The following is a 10,449-nucleotide window of genomic DNA, read 5'->3' as shown; positions in this document are numbered from 1 at the left end:
ACGGTCATGCCAGGGCCTGGCTGCTGTGCTGGGTGAAACGCTTCTTCCCTCCCTTGACCTCTCTTTCCTCCATTATTGTTTTATTACAGCCTCGTTGAGGAGGCATTTTCTTTTTTTCTCTTCTTTTTTTTTTTTTGGAGATGGAGTCTCGCTCTGTCACCCAGGCTGGAGTGCAATGGTGCGATGTCAGCTCACTGCAACCTCCGCCTCCCAGGTTCAAGCAATTCTCCTGCCTCAGCCTCCTGAGTAGCTGGGATTATAGGTGCGTGCCACCACGCCCAGTTAACTTTTGTATTTTTAGTACAGATGAGGTTTCACCACGTTGGCCAGGCTGGTCTCAAACTCCTGACCTCATGATCTGCCCACTTTGGCCTCCCAAAGTTCTGGGATTACAGGCCTGAACCACTGCATCCAGCAAGGAGGCATTTTCATGCCATAAAATTCACTTGTTTTAAGTATTCAATTCAATACTTTCAGTGAATTGACAGGCCTCTCTGCCCCTGTGCATGCCCTCCTCCTTCCCAGCCTCAGTCCCAGGTAACAACCCATGTGCTCTCTGTCGCTAAGGACTTGCCTGTTCTGGACATTCCATATAAATGGAGCCATACCGTATGTAGAGTTGTGTGACTGGCTTCCTTAAGTGTGTTTTTGAGGTTTATCTACATTGTAGCATGTATCAGCACTTTATTTCTTTTTATGGCTGAATAATACTCATAGTCCGGGCACGGGTGCCCACATCTGTAATCCCAGCACTTTGGGAGGCCAAGGCGGGCAGATCGCTTGAGCCCAGGAGTTCCAGACCAGCCTGGGCAACATGGTGAAACCTCATCTCTACAAAAAAATACAAAATTTACTGTATTTTTGTATACAAAATGCCGTGGTGGTGCAGCAGGCCTGCAGTCCCAGCTACTCAGGAGGCTGAGGTGGAAGGATCACTTGAGGTCAAAGCTGCAGTGAGCCAAGATCATGCCACTGCACTCCAGCCTGGGTGACAGAGTGAGACCTTGTCTTCCCCAAAAAGCAAAAACAAAAAAACAAAAACAAAAACATCCGCCATCATCTGGCTGGACCACATTTGGTTTATCCGTTCATTCGTTGACCCACAACCCACAGTCGGCTTGTTTCCATCTGTGGCTACTGCGAGTCAAGCACTGTGAACACGTGTGTCTAAGTCTTTGTATGACCATGTGTTCTCTTGGGTAGTACCTAGAAGTGAAATTGATGGGTCGCGTGGTAAATAAATGCTTAACTTTTTAAGATTCTGCCAAACTGTTTTCCAAAGTGGCTGTATTATTTTACCTTCCCAGCAGTAATTTAAGCATTCTTACCCACCCTTACCAATATTTGTTTTCTTTTTTAAAAAAATCACAGCCATCCTAGTGTGTATGAAATGGGATCTCACTGTGGTTTTGATTTGCATTTCCCCGATGACTAATGATGCTGAGCATCTTTTCACGTGTGTGTTGACCATTTGTATATCTTTTTTGGTGAAATATCTACTGAAATCTTCTGCCCAGTGGTGTTTTTGTTTTTGAGACAGGGTCTCGCTCTGTTGCCCAGGCTGGAGTGCAGCGGTGCGATCATAGCTCACTGCAGCCTCTACCTCCTGGGCTCCAATGATCCTCCTGCCTCAGTCTTCTGAGTAGCTGGGACCACAGGCACGCACCACCATGCCTGGCTAATTTTTTACTTCTTGTAGAGACGGGGTCTCCCAGTGTTGCCCAAGTTAGTCTGGAACTCCCAGGCTCAAGTCGTTCTCCCACCTTGACCTCCCAAATTACTGGCATTACAGGCGTGAGGTACTGCACCCAGCCCAGTCTTTTGGGGTTTTTTTGGTTTTTGTTTTTGTTTTTGTTTTTTTTGAGATGGAGTCTCACTCTGTTGCCCAGGCTGGAGTGCAGTGGCACGATCTCGGCTCACTGCAACTTCCACCTCTCAGGTTCAAGCTATTCCCTGCCTCAGCCTCCTGAGTCTTTTTATTTTTATTTTTATTTTTAAAGATAGGGTGTTGCTATTTTGATGATGTGGCCGACTATCCCCTCTGTTGGGACATGCTTTTTGTGCTAGGTACAATGGCCTGGGCTTGCTTGAGTCTGTTTCCTGTCCCTTTAACACCTGGGCGGCCACTGTGTGTGACTCTGATCCATGTCCACTGAGGGACAGCACAGTGAGAATCCCCAATCAGACTGCCTAACGGGAACCCAGGCTCTGACCCCCACTTACCTCGGCAAAAGTGAGGACACCACTCCATGCATCAGTCACTTCATCTGCAAAAGGGGAACCAAAATAGTACTGACCTCAGAAGTCTATGCAAAGTTTGCATTTGAAGTAGTGCCTGGAACTTAGGCAGCTCACAACAAATACTAGTTATGATTTCTCTGGTTCCCTCGACTTCATGGTGAATTTACACTCACGCTCACTCCATCTTCACAGCGGTCCTCTGAGTGGTTCTCCTCAGCCCATGCTGGGGTGAGACACTGACACTCAGAGAGGCCAAATGACATCGCTAAGGTCTCACACAGCCCAGGAGGGGCTGCTGAGGCTTCAACCCAGGTCAGGGGATTCCAGATCCCTGCCACCTCGCTCCCCCATGGCTGCTCCCAGGAAGACAAAGTGAGGTTCATTCCATCCATCTGAAAGTCAGGCAGAGGCTGTTCTGATATCCCTGGGCCCCACGCTGACGCCGCTCGATACACCAGTGTGTGCCAGGGGCTCAGGCATAGGGCTCAGTGGTAAGAGACTCAGCTCCCGCTGCTGCAAGAGGAACCCTCAGCCCTGAGGGAGGCAGAGCTGTGAGGACACAGGGTGGGGATAGAGGGCGCCGATGTTTGGGGACACTCAGGAGGCCGGTGTGGGGCATGAGGAGGGGGCATCTCAGAGCGGGGGCTGCGGAGCCACAGGCTGAGCCTCCTGCATGGATGGGGCATCCTTGCCTGTTCCCCCTGCCAACCCCGCTCCTGGGGCCTGTCTCCCCAGAGCCTGTACTTTTTGAGACAGAGTCTCACTCTGTCATCAAGGCTGGAGTACAGTCATGCGTTCTTGCCTCACTGCAACCTCCACCTCCTGGGTTCAAGCAATTCTCATGCCTCAGCCTCCCAAGTAGCTGGAGCTATAGGCATGTGCCACCAGGCCTGGCTAATTTTTGTATTTTTAGTAGAGATAGGGTTTCACCACATTGGCCAGGCTGGTCTCGAACTCCTGACCTCAGGTGATCTGCCCACCTCAGCCTCCCAAAGTGCTGGGATTATAGGTGTGAGCCACTGTGCCCGGCCCTGTACTTCTTTTTGTTTGTTTGTTTGTTTGGCTTTGTTTATTTATTTTTTGTTTTTGAGACAGGGTCTCACTGTGTCACCCAGGCTGGAGTTCAGTGGTGTGATCTCAGCACTGTGTCTGGCCTGCAGCCACCTTTAACCCTCCACCCTGCTTAAGAAACCATTGTTGGGCTGGGCGCAATGGCTTACGCCTGTAATCCCAGCACTTTGGGAGGCTGAGGCGGGCGGATCACAAGGTCAGGAGTTCGAGACCAGCCTGGCCAGCATGGCGAAACCTTGTCTCTACTAAATATACAAAACATTAGCCAGGCGTGGTGGCACGCACCTATACTCCCAGCTACTCAGGAAGCTGGGGCAGGAGAATCGCTTGAACCCAGGAGGCGGAGGTTGCAGTGAGCAGAAATCGCGCCACTGCACTGCAGCCTGGGCTACAGAGTGAGACTCTGTCTCAAAAACAAAACCAAACCAAAAGAAACCATTGTTGAATGGGAAACCAAATGTCACAGGTGCACCACGTGTTGGTAGGATGTGGGGAGTTGTGAATGGGAAGACGGTCTCCCTCCTGGCCCCACTCTCCACCCTGCAGGACCCCTAGGAGGTGATGACCCCTGGGCTCGGGTCCCTGCAGAGTGGGGTGTGGCTGCAGGGTGCTCCTCCTTGTCCTGCACCCTGAACCCAGAACTTTCCTGGGAGCTTTTCCTCCTGACATCCACAGAGCAGCTCCCTTGTACCTGCCAGGGCTTCCTCTACAATCACTGGCTCATAGAGGCTTTTTCCTGCCCATCCTGTCTACAATTTTGAGTCCCCATCCCCACCCTTTACAGCCTCCGCTGTAAACGTTTTCCCCGTAGCACTCAGGCGCTGATACCCACGAGGGGCAGGGTTTGGCCTGTCTCTCTCAGCCGCTGTATTCTCAGGGCCTGGAGTGGTGCCTGATAGGCGCCAGTAAATGTGTAGAGCTCTTGTCAAACTGTGCACAGGAAGCTACTCTCCCAACCATTAATCCCCAAGGGGAGACAGGGTGGGGGAGAAATTGTTCTAATTCTCCTACTTCCTCTGCAGACCGAGTCTCCAGGTCTGAGAAGGAAGGACTCAGAGGGCTTTGGTGTCAGGGGCCTACCTTCCCGTCCTGCACCCCACACCTGAAGAATCCCAGCCTCCAGCGTCTGCCTTTCCCTGCACTCTAGGGGATTCTGATCACAGGCAGGTGTGGGGCTGCAGCCCTGGCCTCGTCTCCGGGGTCTGCAGGCTCAGTGCTCCCTGCAGCTCTTCCCAGGTGGTGGGACAAGGTGAGGCTGCTGAGCAGGACTCTCCTCCCAGAGCTCAGGGATCCCCACTAGCAGCTGCCCGCTACCAGCCCCCACCCCCAAGATGAAGATCGAGTTCCTCAGGCAGGCACCTCACCTGGCTGCCAGGAAAGTGACATGCAGGTGGGCTCTCTGCTGCTAGATTTAAAATTCTCTGTCAGAGCCAACTATTAACATCACCTGGGTCAGCCTCGACCTCCTAGGCTCAAACAATCCTCCCACCTCAGCCTCCTAAGTAGCTGGAACTGCAAGCATGCGCCACTATACCTGGCAAATCTTTGTATTTTTTTGTAGAGACGGCAGGGGTTGTGTGTGTGTGTGTGTGGGGGTGTCTCACCATGTTTCCCAGGCTGGTCTCAAACTCTTGGACTTGAGCAATCCTCCCACTTTAGCCTCCCAAAGTGCTAAGATTACAGGCATGAGCCACCACACCTGGCTTCACCTAGGGGTTTTTACATAACACCCATACCTGGGCCCTACCTGGGCCAATTAAATCAGAGCCCATGGGGCAAGGCCAGGGCCTGGGTATTTGCTTCATTCATTTTTATTTATTTATTTGTCAGCTCGCCAGGTGATCCTGGCATGCAGTCAGGGCCGGGAACTATTGGAAAATACTCAGGGGTTCTCAGTCAAGAGCATGGTGCTCCCAGGGGACAGGTGGCAATGTTGGGAGATATTTTTTGGTTGTCATGACTTTGAGGAATGGCTCTCCTGGCACCTTGTAGGTAGAGGCCAGGGATGATGCTCAGCAGCCACAGTGCGCAGGACAGCCCCCAGCACAAAGGGTGACCGGCACAGATGCCGACAGCGCGGACGCTGGGAAAGTGATGCTGGAGTGTGAACCCACTGTTCTCACGGCAGCAGCCTCCTGGGGGAGGAGGCAGTCGGATTCTTTCCATTCCTCATCTCAGTCTGTACAGTTGACAAAACACATCCTCCTCAGCCTCCACTCATTACTGCAGCGTCCCCTCCCCCAGGGCTGAGGCTTGGGCCAAACTCCGCTGGGATGAGCAGCTCCTGTCTCCGCTGGAGGCAGGAGAGCGCAGGAGTGGAGACGAGCCGTCAGAAGGCACTCCTCGCTGACTGGGAGACCCATGACCTGTGACCTCCCTAAGTCTCAGGCCCCACACCTGAGAGGGTTGTCATGAACAGGCAGTGACGTGAGGGCTGCCTGCACAGTTGGCGTCAGGTTAAATACATAACCTGATAAATAAGGAAATCCTCAGTTCTCCTTTGAGGAAACAGAAGCCCAGAGAAAAGCTGATCTCCACTAGTGTCATCCCTTCTGCACCCTTCCAGAATAAGAAGGCAGGGTGAGGGCAACTGCCTGTCATCCCTAGGGACTTCTGCGGCCACCATTAGAGGAGACAGTTCACAGCGGCTCTGCCCCAAAGCTCCCTGGAGAGGAGCAGGACATAGGACGCTCAGCAGCCCAGGAAATGGCCCCTTGGGACGTTCAGGAGGTGCTGCACTTCCCCAGGGACCCCTTACTCCTGAGGGGCTGGGACGCAGGGAGTCCCTGGGAAGGGCAGGAACTGGCAGTGCAGGGGAGATAGATATGAATCAAATCTGCACAATCATGAAAGGGAACCTGGCTCCAGGGCAGGCACAGCTGGGCTGGGAGGTGACTGACAGAGGGAGACACTGTGCCGTGGGGTCTCGGAGCCTTCATTCTTAGTTGCCTAGGCTTGTCCCTCTCAGTTCCTCAGGAGCCTAGGTCTGGTCCCTGCCTCCCCACACCCAGCGAAGGGACGGCACACAGCCAGGCATGATGATTTGCCCACAGCCAGCTTGTTGAGCCCCCTCCCCATCCTGCCCTGAAGTCTCTGAGCTCTTCCTGGCTTTCTAGCCCCTCCCCAGGGATGTGCCCTCAGCAGACAGCCACCTGCACAGGCCTCCCCCAGCCCAGCAGTTGGGGCAACAGCTTTGATGGGCACGCCCACCACCCCAGCACCAGCCAGCAGCAGGTCCCATCCTGCCTCTGGAGGGTGGACGAGTGGAAGGAACGTCCTGCCCCTTCTCTTTGTTAGAGGCGGGGGAGTGGGGGACATGATACATTTCCTGCCTGTCGGTCTGGACTCTATAAGGTCAGGGGAATCTAAAGATCGCTCCATTTTTGGGAATGACTCAAGCAACAGCACACGGCTAGGACGATGACTCCATTTCCTGCAACTCTTTGCCACATTCACCAAAGGAATGTCACTTTCCTGCTCTGTGACTCAGTTTCCCCTTCTAAGCCTCCAGAAATATATAGGGCACGGGGTGTGGAGACCTTGGGCTTGTAGGGTGGAGAGGGTACCACAGGCTTGTAACAATGACATGGAAAGCACAGGGCAGGCATCTTTCTGTTCCTCCTGCCCCACTGGGCAGGTGTCTGCAGAGGCCTCCACACAGGTAGGGCTGATGGAGGGAGTGTGCCTCCTAAGAAGCCCATCTGGCCAAAAGACCTCTGTGTCCACACCGTGGGGAGCTGGGCGATTCCTCTCCCTGAAGCTTATCAAGGTCATCGCCAAACACCTGAAGCTTCCCGGGGGGTCAGAATGCAAGCCCTGACCTCCTTGTAGGGTGCAACCCCAGGTTCACCCCGAAAGTGGGGTGCAAAGGCTTGCTTGGAGAGCAAAAGGGAACCCCCACAGCCGGAGCCACAGGGAAGGGGCACTGTCTACCAGTGCCTGGGGTCCTGCACCAGGGGAGGGCGGCTGCAGACGGCGAGATGGGGCGGGGGAGCTTCTTGTCCTCGCCTCCCCTCTTCGCATCCGGGCAGCGAGGTTCACTGGAGCCGGGCCCCCCAGTATGGGAGGAACCCTGGTGCCCCTTTTCACCACCCAGGGCTGGGGTGCACGGCCGCAGGGAGCCCGGCACACAGCCCCGGAGAGGGGCGCACGGTGGGGAGCCCAAACTTGCCCCGGGACCTCCCAGGGCCTAGCGGGAGGAAACAGGCGAGCAGCGAGGGGTCGGGACCGCCGCCGAGGGCGCCGGGCGGGTCCTGGCACGCTCCCCAGGGAGACGGCGGGCGGGCCCGCTCCGCCCCGCGCCCGGCCCGTGCAATCCTGGCGCCCGCGGCCCGGCGGCTGCAGTCAGCGCCGCCCTCCAGGAGCGGGGCGGGACCGCGGGAGGCGCGCGGCGGCCCGAGCGCCGGCCGGGCCATGACCCCCGCTGCTCTCTCTTGCAGGCTCGTCGCCGCGGCCCCCCGAGCCAGACCGCCGCCGCCACCACCAGCGCCCGGGCGGGCCTCGCGCGCCCCGGGCGCGGCTCCGCAGTGAGCCCACCAGGAAGGAAGCGGTGAGTGCCCCGCGCCTCGTGCCCGCCGCCCCTTCTCCTGGACGCCCGGCTTCCTCGAGCAACGCGGCCCCTGCCGGGCGGCGTCCACGCCCCGCAAGCTCCAGCCGCTGCAGGGGCGCGGCTCGGGGGGCGGTGGGGGACCCACGCGGGCCCGGGCATCCCCCCAACTTCTTGTAGACTTTGCTGCGAAGACACAGGCTTTAGGAAACTTGGCCCGGCTCTGGCGGCGCTGTGCAACTTGCACCCGCGGTGGGGGTGTGTCCCCGCGCGGAAGCCTCTGGCCCCCACTCCCCACCGGCCACCCCGCACCGTCACGAGTTCCTTGGGAATGGACCAGAATGCCATTCCTGAGAGCTGGAAGGCAGCCCAGCGGGGGGCGGGGGCAGGAGGCCTCCCGAGGAACCATTTCCCCTCTATCGAGTATTTCCAAATCTATTATTTATGAACCGCCTCACTCAGGGGCCCCCCTGCGCTCCCAGGGCATCAAAGCATGTTTGCAACCGCAAAGGGCGACCCGTGTGGACGCACGCGCGCCTTCTCCTGGCTGGCTGCGGTCGGGCGGAACTGGGGGAGGCCTCAGTAAAAAGGGGCACCCGCAGCTCCCCCCAGGGGTAGGCGGAGGGCGGGGTCCGAGGGCGGCTGGGACTTCTCTCAGACCGCCTCTGGCTGCGGGGCCCAGATGGGATCAAGGGAAAATCTGTGCAGGCTGGACAGACTTTGGAGCCCGGAGGAAGAGGGAGGAAGGGAAGGCTGCGAGGCAAAGGCACTTCGGAGGTAGTGCAGGCCTCGGGGAACGAACGCCTCAATGTACAGGTGAGGAAACTGAGGCTCTGAGAGGCATACCCTGAGTCACAGGCTCTGGCGTTTCCTGCCTAGACCCCACCCACCCAACGCTGTGGGAAGTCCCCTGTCCTGGGCTGGGTTAACTCCAAAAAGCACCCTCACCTGTGCAGGCCACGCCCTCCTTGGGTTCTGCGCCCCCACCGCTGGGGACCGGGTCCTGCGGACGGGAGGAGGCCATGTATTTATGGAAACACTTAATCCCTCTGCCAGCCCCAAGGAGGCTGAAAGCTCACCACCTAATCTCCTCTCCCTGGAAGCGCCTTCCCATGCCGGTGGGGTGCACCCCAGACCCACGTAGGGTGTATTTTCCCAGCCCAAGGTGTAGGTCACCTCTAGAGACTTGGGAGCGTCGCGTCAGTGGACACTGAAAAAGAGAGCAGTGATATTTCATGCTTACCGAGCACTCCTCGTGCACCAGACCCTGCGTTTTCTGTTTTAATCCCCTGACCAACTCTCCAACCAAATACTGTCAGCCCCGTTTTAAAGATGAGGAAGCAGGGCCAGGCACAGTGGCTCACGCCTGTAATTGCAGTACTTTGGGAGGCCAAAGCAGGAGGACTGCTTGAGGCCAGGAGTTTGAGACCAGCCTGGGCAACATAGTGAGACGCCTCCCCACCCCCACCCCGCCCAGCTACACCAGATTTTTAAATTAGCTGGGTGTGGTGCATACCTGTAGTCCCAACTACTTAGGAGGCTGAGATAAGAGGATTCCTTAAGCCTAAGAAGTTGAGGCTACAGTGAGCTATGATCACACCACTGCATTCCAGCCTGGGCAACAGAGGGAGACCCTGTCTCTTAAAAAAAAAAAAAAACCCAAAAAATTAAAAAATAAAAATGAGGAAACAGAAGTTTGTAAAGGCAAAGTGACTGACGCAAGGTCACATGGCTAGAAAATGGCAAGGCCAGGGCTGGAACCCTGAGCCATGGTACTGAATTGCTCTGACCTACAGTGGTAGCCAGGCTAGGCCTCTGGGCCTGCTGAGAATAATCCCCCATCATTAAAAAGATTAGTAAGTAATGATGGGGCCCAGGCACAGTGGCTCACACCTGTGATCCCAGTGTGCTGGGAGGGTGAGGCAAGAGCATCACTTGAGGCCAGGAGTTTGAGACCAACCTGGGCAACATAGTGAGACTCCTTTCTCTAAAACAAAAAAACAAACAAACAAAATTAGTAAGAGGTTGTAAACCAAAAACAAAAAAAAACAAAAAACAAAAAAACAAAACACACACACAAAACGAAAAACCTGAAGTCTCTCAATCATCTGAGTGGATCACTCCCCTTGGCTAAGGGCATTCCAAAGTTAACCTGAAAAGCTAGTTCAGGCCATGATGGGAAGTGGGGTCAGACATGCCTCATTATACTCTCTTCCTTTTTGAAATTCAGGCCCAGCTGACCAGCATTAACATCAGTGCAGACCTTCAGATTAATAGGAGAGTTCCTTTAAGTCTGATAAGAAACATGTACAATCTATTCTCTCTCAAGCCAAACCCCTTATGGTAACCCAGACATTCCTTTCTATTGGTTCCAGGTCTTTAGATAATAACTCTTTTGAGGTTTTTTTGTTGTTTTTTCAGATGGAGTCTTGCTCTGTTGCCCAGGCTGGAGTGCAGTGGCGTGATCTCGGCTCACTGCAACCTCTGCCTCCCAGGCTCAAGCGATTCTCCTGCCTCAGCCTCCTGAGTAGCTGGGATTACATGCGCATGCCACCATGCCTGGCTAATTTTTGTATTTTTAATAGATATGG

At 55.3% G+C, this 10,449-nt stretch overlaps 2 protein-coding genes across 4 annotated transcripts in view; one reads left to right on the top strand and one right to left on the bottom strand.

The window, feature by feature from the left end:
* COX4I1 (cytochrome c oxidase subunit 4I1) overlaps positions 1 to 10,449 on the bottom strand; it is a 240,267-nt gene that overhangs the window by 50,423 nt on the left and 179,395 nt on the right. The gene's annotated exons all lie outside the window — the stretch shown is intronic.
* Positions 7,631 to 10,449, top strand: part of C20H16orf74 (chromosome 20 C16orf74 homolog) — a 45,805-nt gene continuing 42,986 nt past the window's right edge. The window contains exons 1-2 of one of the 2 annotated variants that reach the window (XM_077987044.1): positions 7,750 to 7,861; positions 8,567 to 8,674. The gene's annotated coding sequence lies outside the window, so the exon portion shown is untranslated. Of the gene's footprint in view, positions 7,862 to 8,566; positions 8,675 to 10,449 lie in introns of both variants that reach the window. The other variant, XM_028841078.2, reaches the window with a different exon arrangement.

Source organism: Macaca mulatta, chromosome 20 (genome assembly GCF_049350105.2).
Source record: "Macaca mulatta isolate MMU2019108-1 chromosome 20, T2T-MMU8v2.0, whole genome shotgun sequence".
NCBI lineage: Eukaryota > Metazoa > Chordata > Mammalia > Primates > Cercopithecidae > Macaca > Macaca mulatta.
This window is presented reverse-complemented; position numbering and strand designations above follow the sequence as displayed.